Consider the following 21,867-nt stretch of genomic DNA (forward strand, 5'->3'; position numbering starts at 1 on the left):
CTCTTGTACGAGAAATACAGCGACTGCACACACGTCTACACTGATGGATCAACTACATCAACCAGTTCCGGCGGCGCTCTAGTTATTCCAGCAATGCGAATAACCAAGCGGTTCAAGACTTCCCATGTCACTACGTCTACAGCTGCAGAGCTCGCGGCTCTCCGCGACGCGCTTCAAGTGATAAATGCTGAAAGTCCTCGAAAATGGGCAGTCTTCTGCAATTCAAGGCCGGCCTTGCAATGTGTGCAGTCGTTTCTCCGACATGGAACTCACGATCAGCTCACGTGCGAAATCGCGGAACTTGTTCATCACTTAATAGAAAAAGGCCATGATATCTCTTTTCAGTGGATACCAGGTCATTGCGGTATCCTTGGAAATGATGACGCCGATAAGGCAGCTCGGACGTCAAACCAAGAAGACCGCTGCGTCCCCATTCCTCTCTCAAGGACCGACGTCGCGAGGCAACTTGGCATTCTAGCACGCACGATCTCCTTGGCAGAGTGGAACACCGCACATACAAGGCGCACAAGACTGCAAAGACTAAATCCGTCACTTCAACTCAAACCTCCAGCGGGTGTACACCGACGTGAAGCGTCTCTTCTGTGCCGGTTATGGCTTGGAGTTGCCTTCACGAATGCCTACTCAGCATTAATTGGAATGACTAATACTCCTGCATGTGATGTTTGCGGCTGCGAGGAGAACATTGACCACTTATTGTGCCATTGTCCTCAATTTCAAGCACAAAGAAAGTCTTTGTCCAACACATTGAGGAAACTAGATGATCGTCCTCTGAGTGAACAGACCATATTAGAGCACCGTCCCGACCGATCATCGGCTCAGAAGGCAGTGAGGGCACTTTTGTGTTTTCTCAGAACTTCTGGTTTGCTCGAGCGACTCTAATTGAAGTGCTGTCCGTACACGTATCTACACCTTCTCTCTCCCTTCTTTCTCTTCCCCTTCTCCCATCCCCCAGTGTAGGGTAGCCAACCAGACTATTGACTGGTTAACATCCCTGCCTTTCCTGAACTCTCCTCTCTCTCTCTCTCTCTCTCTTGTCCTGGGACAAAGATATTTATTTAATGAAAGCGAAAACGCGCTGGTCATGCAGAAATTGCAGTAGTGGCTTAGGGATCTGACTGTCCATTAGGGAAAGCTTACATCTTTCTGCAGGGTCGTGCGTGGCTTGGCGGCTCAGCAGATTTCGACTGTAGGAACCGGATGCAGTTTCTAACCTTTCAAGCATATTCTAAAAGGCGGAGAACTGATTGCTTTTTCAGTTGATGCTAAGGAACAAACGAAGAACATCTGGCAGGCTATAAAACTGAACTTGTTCTACAGCCAATTGGATCGGGCTAGTTCGCACGAATCCATGATGGTATGCAGGGCAATGACTTACAGAGACGCTAAACAAAGAACTAAGCACAACAAGCACTAACACGAACTCAAATTTTATGCAAGAAGGGTACACCTATAAGCCACAAAGACGGAATAGAGAGGGGCTACACAGAAGAAAGTCATCGCCAGTCATGCCAAGCCACCACTCATCCTACACCACATTCTTTGCGAGCGAAATTGACTGCGCGCTCACGCAGACAAAATCATCACGCTGCATCTCGTCTGCCTCCACTATGGAACGACAAGACAGTTACGTGTTAAGCGACGCTATAGATGAGTTATCGAAGTAGGGCGAACACCCTCACTTAAGACAGTGAACTGCTAAGTGCCCGTCTGCGCACTTCTTCACCTTGTCGTGCTCTTTTAGACGCTCATTAACGCACAGATCTGTCAGCTCAACGTAGACTCGCCCATACGATAGCGAAATTCTATACACTACACCCTGTGTATCACGAGCTACATACTTATGTTTCGCGTTTGCAACCAACAGAAAAGGACGACTTTCATCATTGCTTTTGGATCGTTATCGCTTCCAACATGTACGCGCGAACCTTTGCGTATGCAGTCTTACAAAGGCATTGTTGCCTTTTGTGTCCTATAAAATACCGATTTATGTTTGTCGGGACAATATGACTGTAGCAGCATTAATGGGCTTTGCAGCATATTTCTTTCCCTTTTTTTCGAACAATTCTGATACCATAGCATTTGTATACTGATGCCAGAATAGTACAAGCCTTGTTGCCAATGCAAGAGCATACATACGCAAAAAAACAACAAGGCTGATAATCTTCTATTTTGCTGTGAAGCGGGCAACACGCTTTATTCTTTACCCCTCCCCCTCCCTCCGGTGCAGCACAGGACAGCGGAAACTAGCATCTGCTTAACCTCCCTGCCATTGCTACTTCCCTGAATTAATTTAACCAGCACCCGAACTTGACCTGTTAATGCAATTCCTTGAAGTCTAACGTATAAGTTATTCAAATGACGCATTTCACGTCACTCTCTATACGCCTGCTTGCGCCATTCACGTTCAGAAAGAGATAATCTGCAAAATAATCAAGCGCTCTGTTTCCTTTTGTGGTAAAGGTTTCCGCAGAAGTGCATTACAGTTGCACTGGGGCTGTTTCCCTCCAGACGCCTGGACAAAAATACTCTACTTACTTCACTGTTCCCAGATAACATGAACTGTGCGGTAGCAAAATCAGATGAAGATAAAAGAAAAAGAAAGCCGGTATACTCGTAGGCCGCACGAAAAGACCCACTTTACTGACACAGTTCGATTTTTTTGCCCCCATTTTGGAGGAAAAAAGCGAAAGTTGGACGAGAAGGGATCTATTTGCATCCTTGTCTGATCGATGCCAAAGGACGACCGGCGTGCGAGCTGCACAGTTGGCGAACTACATATACTGGTTAACTTTGCGACGCGACTGAGGTTTTGTATCTACTGACTCTTCTTTTATGCATCAGATGAAAAACTCTCACGTTGCAGGAAAGTACACATAATTTGCACTGGCGTTATCATGGCAGCCATCTTGGTGCACTGGCACGCTAGAAACTGGGTAAAGAACACACACGCAAGACGGGCGCCTAATCGATGACAGGAATAAAGGTAATGCGGTCGCCCCAGAAAAGTAAACAGATATGTGCACGAGAAAATACGGTGCATTGACTCCGTCGCGCCCGCCATGTTGAGGTGCTAGCCTGCTGCGAAGCTTGCTCCGTGACGTCACGCCAAGGCTATGTATATTGGCAACTGTAGAAACTATAGCGGAAGAAAAGTGTTTCATCAAGCGGCAGCAGCAGCGACAGTATAAAGTGAGATTTTACGCGTATGGCTACGTTCGTTTTCATATGGAGTTTACTATTCGGAAAATACGCTGTTCCAACCTCTTATTTATTCGTTTTCAGATACTGCCGTCTTTCTGCTAGGCATACAGCATGAGCGGACAGAAAATATTAATTGCAACACAGCACGGGATACAAGAAGGCAGAAATAAATTTCAACTTGCTTCATGATCCGGAAATTTGTTTCTTGCAAATCTTTTGATTGGCCCATTACGCAGTGAACCATTTCATGCACTCCACAACTAAACATTTATATGAAAATGGAAAATTGGGTATGATCCAGGTTGGATCTGAAGAAGATGAGAATCGTTAACGGGCGTCTGCTTGATCGGCCAGAAAGGCTGGAGAACATGGTAGCCAGGTGCTGCTGGAAAGGTTGATGCTGTGGGGACTCTATTGTGCGGCATCTTGATGCTGTCGCAAATGCGTCGGTGCTTTAGAGGAGAAAGCGACAAACTCGCGGCTTGTGTTGGTGCAAATGAGTTGGTTGGTTGGTCGGTTAGTTAGTTTCCTCTGCATATGACTGCACAAAACTTTTTTTGCTATATGTAGCATGAAAGAAGATGGCGCCTTGCAAGGCGACCGGCTTCTTCTGTGCAAGAACAAAGCCAGCGATAGGAAAAGCACTCAAAGACGAGTTACCGCAAATAGTTCGCAAGTCGTGATGCAAAGGCCACAAGTTCACAAGCGAGAACACAACCCCAATGCATTCCGCGTGAAAAAAAAGAGAGATAAAGGTGAAAAAAGACGAAGAAAAACGTGGAGACCACTGCAGTACAGTAGACACCACAATACAAAAAAAACTCATTAAACATACGAACATACAAGAATGCAACTCTAGAATGTTGTGCTCCGTGTAACCACAAGCGTGACCAAACATGCTGTGACCAAACAATAAATGCTGTGACCGAAATGCTATCACATATACTGTGACTACATAACCAAGGCATGCTCAAGTATCGGTCACACCAGAGATTTATACGCGAAGGGCTAGCTAGCACTCGCTGGTCTCGCACTTTATCGTGCACTTTACGTTGCCAAGTTTTTTGTGGAAAGACTCTAGAAGAGTCCGTGTAGGATTCAACTATGTCTGCCCTAGCACGCATGTTAAAGTTGATTGAGCAGCATGCCAAATGTCGGCAGCACTCAGCGACACGCAAAGGTTGAAAGCGGACAGAGTTCTCAGAAACCAGCTGCAAAATTCTTCATAAAGCAAACAAAACTAGCATCCGAAATGACGAATTTCTAAGAGGACACTGATCCTGACATTGTTCGCAGCCTACTGTCAGTTTCTGAAGATGTAAGCGAGATCATTATCATGTAAAAGGTCACAAGTCGAACTGGCTCAGTCCACTTCTTGGCATTTGTGTTTCTTGAGGCAGCTGCCCCCGATGAAGTGCATTGATCATTCTCCGTGATTTCGTTTTTCGAGATTTTTCGAGAGCACGCGGTATAGCCCATATCCTGTACACGATATTAGCGTCGGTGATAACATTTTAATGGTAATATTGGCGTGTCTAGGTGACGCCGTCGTCTCTTTGTCGCAGGGTAAGAGACAAATAAAAGCATAAGAAAGCACCGGAGAACACTAAGAGTACGAACAATTAAGTGAAATTTTGCACCAGTAAGATGAACTCACAGAAGGTCGTAGAATAAGACACAGACAGTCACAATTCGGAATCCAGCTGAAAGAACTCAAAGAGAGTCTGACGTTGTGCAAAGTGCACAGTTTCGCAGGTGAACGGTAAACGCAACTAAAAATAATGACGCATAACAACAACCATGACATCGTGATGAGATTACGCAGAGATTTTGGTGTGCCCCATGTTTAAAATCAACGTTAACAGTGCCCGCAGGGTGATCCCGACAGTGCAGCGTTTGAACATTTCCCCGGCACTTAAGACACGCCGAACTGACCAATGTGACTTAATGAAACACCGAAGTTTTACGAAGCCAGAAACGCGACCTGATCGTGAGGCACCGACTCCTGAATAATCTTGACCTTCTGGAGGTTCTCTAACGAAGTCTAAGTAGACGACCATTTTGGTATTTCTCCTCCGTAGAAATTGGGACGCCACGGCGGGCGTCGAACACGTGATCTCAAGCTCAACAGCGCAACTCTATATCCACTAATCTGCCGCACTCAAGGCTGCCAGTACTTATGTATGGGTCTGCAACGCGGAGCACCACAAATAAAGTTTAAATGGAGCTGATGAACCCGACTATGGATGGAGCACAAAGGGTCGGTGGACGTATACGTGACGTTGAAATAAAAATGCCAACAACATGGCAGATTCAATTGAGGGTACTGTGCCGGCGGCGCGGCGCCTGGAGTGGCACGGTGAGCAGGATTGTTCACGGGCTGCGGGCATTGTGTCCTGCCCTGCCTCGCTGTGCGGGGGCCGACTTTTTCGCCCGTCTCAGGCTGCGGTTGTGAACATTGACGAACGTTTTCGGAGAGGAGGCGTTCGGGCGCAGCCGTCGCCTGCGTGCCTCGAAAGGCTAGGCCCGCCTACAGCCTACAACGTCCTACTCCCTCATCCGCTCGCTGCCGTGTCCACAACCACGACGTAGCACAGTGACCGCTCGCGCTATCGTACCTTGGCGTTAACTTGTGCTGTCGAAGCTGAACAGAAATAAGAAAAACGAGCAGTCGAACAACGCGAGAAAGTGTTGATATTACATACACGGTGGTACATCGGTGGCGCAGTCGTTTATGAAGTTATCAAGCATTGCTTGGGGTTCTGCGAAACGTTACCAGACGTACGTACTACCGCGCTCAGTATCAGCTGCATTAGCTGAAGCGGCGAAAAAAAAAGTTCGCATTCCATCAGCGCGACTCTCCCGGTGCCTTGCGTTGTCGGCTTTCCTCACCTCCCCCCACCCTCTCCCTTTCGCTCATCGAAGGGGCAGGGCATGTGTCGAGTGAGCTCCTGAACAACACTTTGCGATATCGTGATCGCAGTTGAAATCATGGATCCGGGAACTCAAAGAAGTGCCAGGGTAATTATACCTGGTAGCGAAGCTTCCCGAGAAGCCCATGCATTCAAAATGTGGCGGCTCAAAGCATGTCATGGGGCTTAGCGGCATCTGTGGGAACCCTTCTAGCGGAAGAAAAATAATGTGACGCCATTTCCATTAAAAATGGAACTGACGTAATTTTCGCTGTAAAAGGCGCGAACTTTGGTTTGGTGCCCTAGTATTGGAGCTGTATTTTTTTCACAGAACCTGCAATTCGACTTTACGGACGTTTCGATCGTGCAGCGCGGAGAGCGATGCAGCAAAACGCAAGCCATGCGGGTGTCAAAATTGCACCCACGCACCGAACATAACTTCTTTGCAGGTCGAATAATGTTTGGGCGCAGACTGCTGGTGGCATCGTCGGACGCCCGGCACACCGGACACCATGCCAACACGAAGGTAGCTAAGGTAAACAATGATCTGGCGGCCGCAACTTATTGCTTTTGAATTAACACGTTGAACAACGATGAAACGCACCTCACAAACGCCGTGCCGATAGAATTTGTACAAACGTCGACAACCAAAGCAGCAAACACAGGATGCGAGGGCGGCGCGTAATAGCAGGCGAACTTTACGCGCATGCCTTCAAAAGCTAGCTGCATCGCAATGCATTAGATAGCGGCGTGAACGGCCCCTTTTATAGCGGGTGCTGAAAAGGATGCATTTATTGTCTACTGCAATAATTTAAAGAGAGTTGTCATTTCTTTCACTACGCGTAACCTTGATTAGGATTGGGTATGAATAAAAGGAACCTGTGGCTCAATCTTGTGTAAAAGAAAAACGCTCGTTCTTCATGAATGATCTCCTCTCATCACATAGGCTCACTTCGATCGCTGCTCCCATACCCACCCTTGCGGATGTCGGTGAAAGTTAGCTCTGGACCGCTTTTCGCCCGGAGCTTCCCGACCGATCTGGACCGACCTTGGAATGCCACGTAAGGCTAACGCATTTCTAACTTTGTTATCACTTTACCTCCCCATCCCCTCTTTCCCCAGCGTAGGGTAGCAAACCTGATCGTCCCCTCTGGTTAACATCCCTGCCTTTCCCCCTTCCTCTCTCTCTCTCTCTCTCTCTCGCACTTAGCGCTAAATCGCCACTGAAAGTTCTCTCGAGAGCGTCACTCTGGCCACGGATCACGTGCTGCAGCTCATACGTACTCAACGCAATAGTACTTGCCTGTGCAGGGTGAGAAATTGTTCGCATGACGCAAGCGTGTGTGTGGCGGATAGAGCGAATGCAAGTACAAAGAGAGTGCAGCCTACGCTGTTTATGTCGTTGAAGCGTTGTTTTGCGTTTCCTGTTCGCTCTTTCCCGTTCTTTTGTCGCTCTTTATCCTTTTCTCTGTTTTAGCGAAAAGCTCTTCCTTGACGCTCAGTCACATGATCAGTGGTTAAGAGACAACGACGTGCAAGGTCGCCTTATTTAGTAACTCATCTCGTTTCTGTTTGTTCTTGCCCCTCGCCCGTTCCGATACGTCTGATCAGACGTGTACAAGATATCTGCGCACAGAAACGTGAAGTTGTGGAAACAAGACTGGCCGGAAAAGATCCGCGGGAGGGAGCGAGCGAGCGGTAAGTGAAATTGATGAAAACCTTGACGAGCAGAGAAAAAAGAAGACGTACAGGAATACACAAGCATTCGCACAAGTAACACAAGTACACACAGATTGGCTTGAAGGAACCGAAACCTTGACGGCACTTGAACCTGAGACCCTGCCTTTGTCCGCTTGCGTTCCGTGCTCGACGCGATTCTTAACAGGACACGCGTTGTCAGACTGCGAGGGAGTCGATTAGCCTATGACATTGTTTCTCGTTGTCTATCAGATTAAGTGAGCCTTGGACATTGCGTATGGGGGTAAATATGGAATATGTGAGCGTTAAGAATATGAAACTTTGTGGAAGTGGCGATCGTAGGGCGGGTCAGTCCCGCCAACTTAAAAATAAGAATGAAACAGCAGCGACAAACTTAATGCGAAGAATGCAAAAGTGCAAATAACGAACGCGAGAAATAAAAAAAAAATAAATTAGCAGGAAGAGAAACCACATAAATCAATCATAGCCTATACGATACTCGATTCGTAATTGGTGAACGTGATGTATCGGCAGCACGTGATCAGCGAATAATAAAACGCCCGAATACATAACATCTGTACAGTCACTAGCGCAAAAGAAAAAAAAAAAGATGCTTTGCAGATAACGCAGAAAAAAAGCACAGCGTCACATATACTACATGTATATCAGTGGCAGTACATCCCAACACGAAGAAAAATATTTAAAAAAAGAATAAATCGAGTGTAAGCTCACATGGGTGCTCCTAAAGTAAGGGTCTGAACACATCAGTAGGTGATCGTCATTATTATAAACTTTATAAAATCACTACCTGTAATAGGTCGCGAAGTTCACCGACATCGTGTCCTTTTTCTGCGCGCAAAAGGAATGGGATAATTTGTGCGCTTAGTTGGAGAGAACAAAGACGGAGGCCGATTACTTCTGCCAGAGTTTGGTTAACAGTTAACGTGGTCAACGCGGTAATTTCCTTGTCTTTGCTTATGTGACGCCAGCCACAGCGCACGTAGCTGATCATCATCAGCGTATTTAAGGAATTATCAGGTAACAAAATTTTAAAGTATCAGGCCATGGCACAAATCAGTAGACAGATGCTGCTACCACTATATAAGCTGCAAAAATCTTCTACACGCATATATATCAGGAAAAAAATGTGGCCGTTGAAGATTATGCGCAAGACCTAAGTTTATGATTTCGTCTTTCAATCGTTACTTGCAAGCGCTTATTTCGAAATGTCCGCAACATTGCCGACAATCTTCAAGGTTGTTCAACAGAGCACTTCCACTAGATGCGAAAAGCACAGCTCTAAAGAAGAACCTAATCTGAATTACTGAACCAGACCACAACGAGAGGCGTACAGCTATGAGCTTGTGGATGCGGGCCCTTTGTATTGAGAAGTGTTTTTTTTACGGCTCCAACTGAAAAAGTCCTTTGAACGGCGAATATACTGTATAACATGCTCACCGGTGTACCTGCAAGACAACTTCAGTATCCGGTAGGGTCACCTGCTGTCGCACTGTCTAAGTCTATGCAAACTGGTCGTCAGAACGTTTCCGTATGTGAGCGAACGTGGAAACTGCGCGGAGGCAGGACCTCTCTTCGTGTCTTTTTTTTTAAATTTTCTTTGTGACGCTATCAGTGAAAACAAAGAGGCATGCTGCGATGCACGAGCCATATCTGAGGAGAGCGCCTAGTGTGCCCACACATGGACGCTGTGGGCCACGGAAGAGCAATAGCAACTCAACGGCTCTCTTCTCCCTCTGGATAAAGATAACTTCAAGAATCAAGAACAGGCACAAAGAAAGGAATACGCCGGAAATGGAAATAAAATAAACACAGCCATCTAGCTCCCCAAGAGAATACACGCGATGAATGTGGTACTATCGCACGAGACTCGCAAAAGATTGGCAAAAAGTACGTGCTAGACTTGTTCGAAATTCCGATAAGGCGAACACAATGGGAAACGCGTACGTTTCTAGCGCCGAACTATAGTACTGAACGAGTGCATGCTCGGGAGGGCCTTCCGCGAGCTAATGTTTGACTTGGGACGACGAAAAATGCTGCAACCTTCGCACGACATTGTCTACAGAGGGGCACAATCTTATCAGTGTAAATGCGATGCTCACGCTGTACACTTGAAAGGGACGCCTGTGTCCAAGGCCTCCCACAGGAGGTGCTCACTAGATAACAGGACGTTGAAATTTGTTTAATGCGCATTCCAATGCTTTACGCAATGCTTACGACGCCAATGCTGCGTTGACACTTTAGACGCGTTCTGAATGTACAATTGCGGTGATAAGTTTAGGAGCCACCGCTTAATTACGTTAAGAGACTACTAGACCTACTAGAATTTGTAAATTGCATTACGTGCCAGAAGGTGATTAGTTATAAACTTAATTAGTTAATGATTGTTAATTAGTTTTTATGTATTTGAATCTATTGTACAAGTAACGTCCGCCTTTCCGAGTGGACCAGCTCATCGATTAGAATTGTGGTGCCTGCCACAGGCAATTTTCAAAATTTGTTGAGTGTTCGCAGAAACTCCCTATATATATATATATATATATATATATATATATATATATATATATATATATATATATATATATATATATATATATATACATATATATATGATGAAGAAAGAAGTATGACGTACGTTGAAAAAGCAAAGCATATTTGACTGACGTTTCGGCTGGTCCACCAGCCGAAACGTCAGTCAAATATACTGTGTTTATTCCCCCCAACGTACGTCGCACTCTTTTTCGTCGCACCGGGGCAAGCGTGATTTCCCCAGCCATAAGTATATATATATATATATATATATATATATATATATATATATATATATATATATATATATATATATATATATATATATATATATATATATATATATACAGTTGCGACCACACAAAGCCAGCAGGCAATGAAGCCATGAGAGAAAGAAAAAGATGAACGAAAAGGGAAAGGTAGGCAGGTTAACCAAGAGGACGTGTCCGTTTGGCTGCCCTACACTTCGGGAGGGGAAGTGGACTAGTAGATAAGACGGACACAGAAGAAAGATAATACACAGTCACTCATTCGCAGAGTCAGTCGCAGAGGAATGTCCACTGCCACAAGCCCCAGTCAGTAACCCTATAGCCCTATAGTCAGTAACCTTCAAGAAGTGCAGATGGGCTTCTGTAGCCTTTCGCATGCCAGAATGCATAGGTCATAGTCCCAGTGCATTTTCCTCCGGGAGCATTGTATTATCTAATAGACTAAGTTTAACTTGTGGAGTAGGTAGTTGAGCATCAAAGGATGGGCAATGACACAGATAGATGCTCTAGAGTCTCATCACACCCGCATATTTGCACGCCGCACTGCTGGCCATTCCTATAAGAATGAATAGGAATTTGTTAATGCGACGCCGAACCACACGCGACACAGTAAAGCTGTTCCGCGGCGGCATAGTCCAGGTGGTAGGCGAAGTCGAAAGTTGGGGTCGAGAGAGTGCCAGTGGTGAGTTGGTGAAACCCGGTGGATTTCACCGTAGAAGTGTGACGTGGAGAGCACCTACTTGAAGTTGCCGCGCAGCATCCGTTCATGAGAGTGTTATCGGCACCCGCTCATGTCTTTGATGAGCCGAGCGAGCATCATCATCTGCGCAGTGGTGTGGAAACTACTGAAATGCAACGTCTTGTCTTTTCTCGAGAGTGTGGTGTTGAGCGTGCCTTATTTCTGGCACACTAGCTGCTCATGACGTAGGGCAAACTGCAGAGTTTTTAGGACTGCTTTCTAATCGCAGAAAATGGCCCACCGATTTGGTGGGTGCTGGAACACGTACTTGAGTGCTCCTTGAAGAGCCGCAAGTTCTTGCTGATCTTGACATGGTACTGTGAGAGTATTTAAATTGCAACGAGACGGCGCGAGATGGTTCAACCACTGCTCCGGTTGAGCCGTTGGAATTCGTCGAACCGTGCGTTTAAATGTGTATGCCGTCAAAAGAAGACTAGAGTAGGACAAGCAGAGACAACTGCTGCAGGGCTAGCGGTGTCAAGTCTGCCTTCTTAGCAATCCCAGGAACTGAGAGGCGCACGTGCTTTTGCCGCAGACACCACAATGCCGATGTTGGCCGTTTTGCAGGCTTGAAGCCAAATGGCATCGGGTCATGGTGTCTCGGCACAATACCGCAGAGTGCAGCCTCTGGTGTTCGCACTGGCAAACCGGCTAAATGGTGGCATGGTAGCTGTGAAAGATGTCGAGTGTGCGCTCTTAGCGTCTCAAGGACGATATGAATGGTGATCAGACGCTCATGTGCAATGACAATCGTTGAGGCTGTCGAAGAACATCTCGGGAGGCCAAGACATGTCCGAAGTGCTCGGGTTTGTACGCTCCGTAGGGCAAGGAGATTAGTCTTGCATGTGTTGGACAAGACTGGAAGACTGTGTCGAAAAAATGCGAGAAAAAGAGTCGTGTCGCGAATTGTCCCCACGATTTCCTAGCTATGAATTTAAAGATATTCTCAATACAAATGAGTTTTTTCTTCGTGCAAGAGACAGGGGGACTCCAGGTGAGGTTAGGATCCACGATAACGCAAAGTCAATCAAAAAACAACAATACAATAAGCCAAGCAAAAAGATAGCAGCAATGAGCTCTGGTTGAACCAGAGTTAGTGTCTGTGTGTGTGAATGAGGTGAAGGGGAACAGAGGGGCTCAATTTTTGTTAATCACGACCACATAAAACCAGCAGGCAACTAACTGTGGTTCGACCAGAGATCATTGCTCCTATTCTTTTCCTTGGCTTATTCTATTGTTTTCAACAAGAATTTGAACAATAGTATTTAGATTTTCAACATTTAAGGCATAACCACAAGTAATTACCTCTGCGCTCTCTTTGACTTTACATGGCCGTGTTTAACAAAAATTAAGCCCCTCAGTTTTCCTTCTCCTCATTCACAAATTATGAAAGAAAGGGAAAATGAAACTGGGCGAAGAGATAAACTCCCGCCCGTGGGAACCGAACCCACAGCCTTCGCTCCACGCATGCGTTGCACTAGTTATTGTTCCTCTACTTTCCTTTTGCCTTTTCCATATTATCTTAAGCATTTCAGACAGCTAACTACCCATGTGCGTTCTTTGGCTTCATTGTCTGTCAGCTTTATATGATCACATGCACATACATACATACATACATACATACATACATACATACATACATACATACATACATACATACATACATACATACATACATACATACATACATACATATCCGGCAACATTGTTGACTTCAGGTAGCATGTGTGGGTTTATTGACCAGTTGCCTTCACCCAAAGAAATTACGTACTCGTGAAGCCTGCGGCAGAAAGGGTGTTTCACATCCGCCGCCAAGGCTTGCGAGTGGTGGCGCTGGCTAACATTCCTAGGGTTATTTCCAGTAGTAACACATAAATACTTCAGAGAGTAGATGGGAAAACCGCGCAACGATAGATCAATTGGTCGAGCACCGCACGCGTAATGCGAAGCTGTGGGATGGATCTCCACCTGCGGCAAGTTGTCTATTCATCCACTTTCAATTCCATTATTTTTTATTATTTCTTTAATTCAATTAGTAAGTACAATAAATTTCCTCTGTGTTGTCCTTGGTGTCCTTGTTTGTTGGCTTTTTTACTATATATATATATATATATATATATATATATATATATATATTATACCCAGCAACAAAGACAGGCACGTTCTGCAGTTTCTGCGATTGGACAACCATCAATAAAGCGGCAACGACAGAAGTTCAGCAGTCTTTGTCACATGTATTCGACTCGAAAGGGCCGCAGTTAAAGCTTTCGGTTAAAGTCTATCAAAGAAAGAAGCAATGAACACTTAAAGGAAGCCAAGCACTCGCACGCCCTATCTGCCCATGTCGTCTTTTCTGTTACGTAGGAGTCCTTAAGCGGAAAGGCGAGGTCAACACTAAACGGAAAGAAAACAGTAAAGCATAAAGGCCATTACGATTACAGTTGGATGCGTTGCGCGATGACGCCTTGTTCAAGAGAGAGAGGGTAAATGATAAATGAAAGGTAGGGACGTTAACCAGGACTGAGCCCGGTTGGCCTTGTTCAAAATTCGTTCATAGCAGTACTCCTGCTTCTTCTCGTAATTTACAAGCACCCCGAGACCGGGCGACGGGTTTTGGTACCGTACTCTCGTGACTGTAGTGCGCTTGTTCGAGAGTGCCGCTAACGGGGTGCGTTATTTGTACTTCTGCGCAGCTATCCGTATTTTGTGAACTGCTCAGGAACATTCGTGTTCTGTATATATCATGTGTGTGTGTGTGAAACTGTGTTGGTGCGAACTTTTCAACTGTTGTTGTGTTGTTTCGTATACGCGTAAGTTGAAACTTCTACGTCGTCGCGAGCACAAATATTAATTACCTCTGTGCGAGGAGCAGGCGACGTCGTTTGAGAGGCACCAACACCTCCTTGAAAAAAGTTAACAAGAAAAAAGTTTCTGCAATAAGAGGCTTTGCTCGAACCACATGCGTTCTTCATCACCATTCCTCTCATCAGACTTTAACTATGACGATGGTGAAGTAAATAATCTGCCTCGTTTTTTCCCCTTAGCTTGCATTTCTAGCTGACTGTAGTGTGGAATTCCAGGAGTATATATAATTGCGAAAGCCCTTATTGCGACACCACACTATCGTACGGGGCTCACTTTATACAGGTCGGCCTCACCTGTGTGTTTGAAGATTAGTGCAAGCCATATGCTACGACTGTGGCTACGGCTACGGCTCGGCAAGGCACTTAGGCACACAACACTTTCGCACTGAGCTAACTTAATAAGCGTATACAGGTCGAGCGATCTCTCTGCTCAGAGCGCTGCAATTCAGAATCCCTAGCGCTAGTGTTCACTGAAACGGTTGGGGAAAGTTGTCGTCAACGGCGTGTTTCAGGGAAAACTTTCGTGACACGCGCGGCAGACAGGGAATGCTGGTCATTTTGCAGTTTCTGTGTTAAGTACTTTTGCACTGTTGTTGTGAGAAATTCTTTCTATTGCTGTCTCACTTAAACGGTTCTGCACACACACACACACACACACACACACACACACACACACACACACACACACACACACACACACATATATATATGTGTGTGTGTGTGGAGCACTGAATATATGTAGGTTATATGTTGCACGTACAGCAGTATCAGAGCTATGTACGTGTGCGTAGAGGAGCACAGGTATAAAATAACTCTTGATGAGACAATGAGCAGCCCGCGCCGCATTCGTTCGCCAACACCTCCTTATCAACGTCGCAATAAATTGATTTTTTAGCAGGGAATCGTTGCATAAGAGAGATATGAAAGCAAAGGGAAAACAGAGAGCTTATACCAGAGAGTACGTGCGGCTTGCTACCCTTTACTGACTGAAGGGTAAAGAAAGGTTATGACTTTCCCGGGCTTAACGCATATGCAAAGCTCGCTCATAATTTTTGAAAGTAATACAAAATGTACGCCCTAAATCGGGCTAGGCGAACATAGTATCGCCGAGTTTCGCGAACACATAATGCGTCGATAAAGAAAGAAAGAAAGAAAGAAAGGAAGAAAAAAAGAAAGGAAAGAAAGAAAGAAAGAAAGAAAGAAAGAAAGAAAGAAAGAAAGAAAGAAAGAAAGAAAGAAAGAAAGAAAGAAAGAAAGAGCAATGGCTGGAGCAGGGTAGTAGCAAATGCCGCAGGTGTCCGACAATGACATTCTTGAACTTAGCTAAGAGGCCACGCAGCTGTAGATGCACTCTGTTAAAGAACAAACTCAAGCACAGGGCGAAGTCAGCGGCGTGTTCCCGTATTTCGTGTACATGCTGCTTGCACATGTTGGCCTAATAAACTCACGCTGTGTAGTATCCCCCAGTCGTCCACACAATCTGTGACTCTACACTTGCGCCTCCCAGATTGCATGCGCCCCAGCTCTACGCTTCACGGGAAGGTACGCTGAGTAGCGTGCTGATGCGGGTACTTAATGTTGGCCTCTTAACGCGTGTTTCACTTTATTGTTGTTTTGTGGCTTCAGAAAAAGAAGCTGTGTGTGTAAAGTCGAACAGCTGCTGTGTCAGCAATGGAACTTCGACATCATTGTTCTTGCCCCAGTAGAGCACCTAGATGTTTTCTTATTTTTCTTATTCTTCGCCGAGATATTGAGTGATGTATCGCTACCGACAGTGTGTGTTTTGATCTTCGTTGTTCATTGTTCATTCATACCGTTTCCACCTACATGAACGCATGTGCAACGTAGCCTGACACCACGATGAGCCGCCTTCAGGGAACAGCAAGCTGAAGATGGTATTTGTTTCGAACATATCTCGCCGGGCGGTACAACTCCGATGTCCTATACTTGTGCAGGACTACAGTACGAAAAGACGTGAATTGCATAAGAAACGAATAAATGAATTTGTCATCGCAGTTCCCCACTTCGATCTTCTGAAAATTCCAAACGCTTTTTTCAATCAAACGACGATCCTAAAATATTCAGGCTTCGTAAAAGTTTAACCACTACTAAACTACAAGCGGTTTATAGTTGTGTTTTCAGAGGCAAATTGAGCGATACGTGCTCTCCGAAAATGAAGTAAATTCTTTCATGCACGTGCATTTTTTTAACAAATTGAGAAAGCGGCTGTTATATTTCCCTCAAGTTATTGATTTCATCGTCCCATAAAAAAGAAGGATGAAAACCATTTAAGTTTCTCGTTGCAGTTCCTCAGACGCTGTGCATAACAGAACAAAAGACAAAAAAAAAAAAAGATGTACGAGAGCACACTGTGCATGCATCGCCATCACTCCAAAACCTACTGCAACAAAGAGTCAACGAACAAATGAAAGAAAGCTGCTCTGAAACCTCATTTCATTCGCTAACACATTCCTATAATAACTTATTACCGGCGCGAATGCTTATCCGCGCCTTACTGACGCACTCCGGCGCCTGGAAGAGCCCTCTGCAGCGAAACATACCGGCTCCCGGGGCCGGAGTAATGTGTTTAGGAAACACACACAACATCGTCCATGCCTGCGGTCCCAAATTCGATGACATTCCGCGGGCCTTCTCTAAACGTCGACCGAGAACGTGACAAAACTGCACTCCTACAACGCCGCTTCATTTTCGTAACGCCTAATACGCGAGCTCCTACGAGCCAGACAGAGCCCGATAGGAACTCCATTACATAGAGTGAGAAACATGTGCTGCAGAAAGAAAGAACCCAGTACCGAATTAAATACGCAAAAAAAGATAGACAGTGGGAGTTGAAACTCGCGCACGTCTTACAGCGTCGCGCTGACGCAAGGGCTCCTCAGACAAATTTTGGGGCTCCCGCAGCGCGCCCTGGGGGTGAGCACGGCGCCGAGGTAGAAATAGCGGGAGCGGGAGGGGCAGGGAGGCCCTAAATAATGCACGCGAACGTCGAAGGCGAGGAAGCTTATTGATCGCGCCCTGAGCCCGTGAAGAGCGCCGGAGGTCTATCGGGAGCGCCGTCGATTGTAAGGCGGCTGCCTTTTTTTCTTTTTCAAGAATCGTCTGAGCCGCAGCTACTGCCGGCGCCGACGTAGCCAACGAGGAACCTACGGTCGTCGAGGGACGGCTCCGGATCGCGTTACATGGCCAACCGCGGTGCATTAGAAGGCAGATTAGATTCACCGTAAAACGAAACACGCAGGCACGAAACGTGGTTTGTTTGCGACATGCAAACAGAGGTGTCGTAAAAGGCCACCAAAGGAGGGAACTACTTCAGATTAGAATGGTATAGAGTGTCGTTTCAAAGCTCAGCTTCTATCATTTGGCAGTAGAGTACGATTGCTTGACTGCATTATGGATGAAAATAGCAAACTGGTGCCGCTGGGGACAGACATTTATTTGGACGCATGAATTACAATAACGACTACGTTAAAGGGACAGTAAATGGCAACACTGTACGTAGCTTAGACTGAAAGGGCAACAAAAAAAGTCATACACCCGAACGCAGGACGACATCGCAAAGCAAACCCATACGGGGTTTCTGGAAAAGAAAGCTTCGCAGTTGAGGAAAAATTCGTTATGGACCGGGATTCGAACCTGGGACGGACGTCTTTCCGGAGTGGTCGCTCTATCATCTGAGCTAACCAGGCTAGGTAGCCGCCGCGCGAGGATGAATGAAATCGACAACTCGCAGGATATGGCACACACAAAAATATGGAAAATCAGTTCTGCGAAATACCGCAAGGCGCAGGAACGTTCACGAAAGGTGAATGACAATGTTCCAATTCATGAACGTCCCTCCCCGTTTGCGGGCCTCGGCAGAATGTAAAACTGATTTGGCATTATCTTACAATGGCAAAGCATTCTTTCAGAGCGGTGTTTTCATTCCTTTGGCGGAAAATGTTGTACAAAAAAATGCTATAGTATGCTGTGCAGAAAACAAACGCCGAGCTTCTTGAATGTCGTGCCAGAACGGCAGCGTCGAAACCTCAGTGTGAAGACACGGACTCTAAAGCGTTTTCTTCTATTTGAGTTGTTGCCGGTTACAAGTTACCAGATTGCACTATGGAGCCTCTTGCGTAATGCCAACAACCCTGCACGCAGATTGGTTTCCCGACACAGTCCTGAAGACTAGAAGTGCGGATGAGCGTAGGAAGGTGGTAGGAAGTGAGCCGTCTGCGCCGTATCTGCTACAGGTCTCACTGAGTTTTCTGAGGCGCTCTCACATGCACAGGGCGCGTTCGCTGTGTAACGTGCACTCTCCCCCCCCCCCCCCCTGCGACCGGAAGCTTGGTTTTCCGCAACGGTGTTTGTAGAATGTATATCTTGCCATATGTATCCGCACTGGCGCCACGAAAGCGTGGCTGACTACTACACAAAGCTATAGCGGCGACGTTCCTGCAGGAAGAGGCCTTGAGCAACAACTCCTTCGTCGAGTCTTACGTCTCTTCCCGATTACATCAAATCCAATTACACGAAAACGAGGAAAGCAAATAAAGAAGCGCTGCATGCTCGGGTATCTTGTGTACACTTGCAGCAATCCAGCGGCCCCCCCCCCCCCCTCAGACCAAGCACGGCCGAAGCGGCCTCACAAGCGCTGTAGAGCGCATACGACCGCACCATGGCGTCAACTTGTCGCAGCCAGCGCCGCCTCGCATTTCATCCTTGGATCGTGAAACGCGACCGTTGTCGTCTACACGGCTTTGGGCGATTGATTCGCAGCTTACGAAGGCGCTGTAGCTCACGAGTGTGAAAAACACAGACGACTGGTGGTGCGTGCGGCTGTACACATTCCTTTCAGCTGCCCTTAACCGATACAATTAGTGCGAAATACAGACGAACGGTCGGCACGGCTACGAAGCGACCTGCTTCGCAGGTGAAGTCCGTTCCCTGAATGCCGTATTGAAATTTCCGCACTTATGCACGTATACCCTACGGCCGGCAACCATGCGCGTAAGCGCACTGCTTGCATAGCGATACGCAGATGTAGCACGGCAAGTTGAATTTCAGTGAAAAAAAAAAAAGGAACGGTGGAGAAAAACCACCGTAAATACAAGCACGCGCTCGTACGACTTGCAAGTGACGTACCGACTACTACAGAGCATGGCTGTGTCTATCCTTCGTAACAGCGGCTGACAACCAGCGTCGCCTGATTGCAGCACAGTGTTGTTGGCTCTATGCAAGTCTTCTATAGGTTAATTCCTTGAATTCTTCAGAATGGTTTGTTTTTGAGGCGAAAACAGGAATAGATAGATAGATCAACAGATAGATCTATACAGAGGTGGTAGACAGATGAAAGAAATAGATCCCGAGCCGAGCGAAAGTGGATGTCAAGCGAAGCTTTTGACAACCACCTCTCAAGTGCGAGGGCGGTATTCAATGCTTTATTGCTTTAGAATAATGGTAGTGATGGTAATTTACAGTAATGGTAGTAGTGTGACTAATGGCAGTTTTGACGGCATGACGCCATTGGCTGTATTGTCGTTTCTTTCTCCTTTTGTCGCTGCTCCTGTTCACAGTGCTCCTCGGGAGTCCTAACTGCGCGTTGCCTACTCATAGCGGTGCTGCAACAACCATTCAATCAGTTACTAGGCTGATTATTTTATCTATGAAAGGCTAGTGACGTCACGCCTCATGTTGCAAGCTGCCGTCGCCGTGGCTGCTTGCGCAACAGTAATATTCACTGGGGAACGTATTGTTATCAGGAGCCACTTACCATCAAGATTCTGTGTTTACGATGCTTGTTTTGTGCTCATTCCTTATTGAAACGGATGCCGTTCTGTTCGTTGCATGCGTTATTACAAAGAATGTATGCACTTTTTGGTTCGGTTTGCTGAGTGCTTGAAGCCTGCTTCACCTCCGCTGCGGGTCGGCCTGGTATTGAACTACCTCCACAATCGGTCCACAGTTCTGTGCACGGACATGAAGACGAAAAATGTCCAACAATTACAATACTCCCTAATGCAAAATTTGAGCGCAGCTGTATACGTGCGTTCATTTCGCGATATAGAGAGGCAAATAATTTGAGACCGAAATCACCGCCCCGACTGCCAGTGGGCCAGTGGCGTCAGCGCATTCGCAGAGGGAAGGACAGTATGGGAACGCTGGCATGAGGAGCGCCATAGGAGCTAGCTGTGGAACAAGACGACGACGAAGGTGCGAGCTGTGGCACGAGCGCGTTCGCGCGGTTACGCCGAGGGACGACGACGGTCAACCCAAGAAGGGGCGCCCAGGAGCTGCGCTCTAAAATGCCAACCAACGAGAGGCCAACAGCTTCGCAGTAAAAGGCCGGATTTGCGGTAAAACTCGAAAGTGGCGCTGTTATCTACAGTGCATGAACGTGCATAATTTTAGCGGAGCAGGTCGTAAGCAACGCTCAGCCAAAGCTGCACAATATCAGCACAATGAGAAAGCACGGGACATGTTATCGGAAGTGAGGGGGCCCTTCGCCGTAATCGTAACGCTATATTGACGGGTAACAGCAGCCGATGCAGAGCGCGTATGATAGCGGGAGTTTCTGGATTGATGACGCAGCGCAAACGCTTCCGGCACGTGACTGTGGGGTCGTGGGTTCGAATCACGTTGTCGGAAGTTTTTGTAAGGTTGATGCTTATCTTTTTCTCGGCTGACTTCTGCTGTGCTTGTTCTTGTGTCCTATGATTCTCCACCACGCCTCACATGCAAGGTTCCTGCATGCCAAGGTGAGCGAAGCCACACGTTTCGTAGCCCAGGAAGAGGAGGGTGGAAGTCTTATGCAGATGCGGCTTTAGGGGACGCAGACCAATCGACAATTATGCGTTGTCACTGCGCGCGGCAATGCGACGAGCCCTCCCTCCACTGACCAGCAAAGCTGTGTGCACATAACATGCGAGTGAAGAAAAAGGGGCCCCCGAAATTTAGCAGTGTGGGGGCCCGTGAAGGTACTGTATAGGCTATTATGACGAGCTCCCTCAACATATATCGAATGCCTACTGGAAAAGCCGCTGCGCATGTTTATTTTTGTTCGGTTCCGGGTGTCGTCGAGACTAAATTAAAGGCCGCGTGGTACGAACGAAAGTAACAATCACTGATGCTTCCGCTTTAACAACGTTTCGTTGCTCGTGAATTATTTGAATCAAACGCGCGCAATATGTGAGGGTGACATTGATCGTTGCATAAATGTATGTCACAGCAATGTGAAGATACACATATGTGGCTCGATCTAACCAGTACGATGCTGTGAATACACTTCATGAACTTCGTGTATGTCAAAACGCTCTTAGTTTAGGCACTTGGAGCGCCTTGGGTGGTAATGCTGCTTACACAGAGAACATAAGTTTGTCATATATGGTTATGACGCTCTCCAGAATCAACAAGGCAGAGCGCAGCGCTAAAGAAGACGACGCCCAACTGACCTGTGTGACCTGTGACCAAACTGACCTTTACCTTTCAGTTTCACTTGAAAGGTAAAGTGTCGAATGCAACATAGCAATTCAGTACACCGCTATTCGAAGTAAGGATAGCAGCTTTATCGGCCGTATAAAATTGTAAACATCCCCTTACTAACCAAATTAACATGC

The 21,867-nt window shown here is 46.5% G+C and overlaps 1 protein-coding gene and 1 long non-coding RNA gene across 4 annotated transcripts in view; one reads left to right on the forward strand and one right to left on the reverse strand.

The window, feature by feature from the left end:
• The window catches only part of LOC142563682 (uncharacterized), a 31,126-nt gene extending 23,304 nt beyond the window's left edge, over positions 1-7,822 (forward strand). Inside the window, exons 1-3 of one of the 2 annotated variants that reach the window (XR_012824378.1) lie at positions 6,587-6,669; positions 7,081-7,195; positions 7,746-7,822. This is a non-coding gene — a long non-coding RNA (uncharacterized LOC142563682). Of the gene's footprint in view, positions 1-6,586; positions 6,670-7,080; positions 7,196-7,745 lie in introns of those variants that run through there. The other variant, XR_012824379.1, reaches the window with a different exon arrangement.
• Positions 1-21,867, reverse strand: part of Syt1 (Synaptotagmin 1) — a 180,758-nt gene that overhangs the window by 94,077 nt on the left and 64,814 nt on the right. The gene's annotated exons all lie outside the window — the stretch shown is intronic.

The sequence above is a fragment of the Dermacentor variabilis genome, chromosome 11 (assembly GCF_050947875.1).
Source record: "Dermacentor variabilis isolate Ectoservices chromosome 11, ASM5094787v1, whole genome shotgun sequence".
NCBI lineage: Eukaryota > Metazoa > Arthropoda > Arachnida > Ixodida > Ixodidae > Dermacentor > Dermacentor variabilis.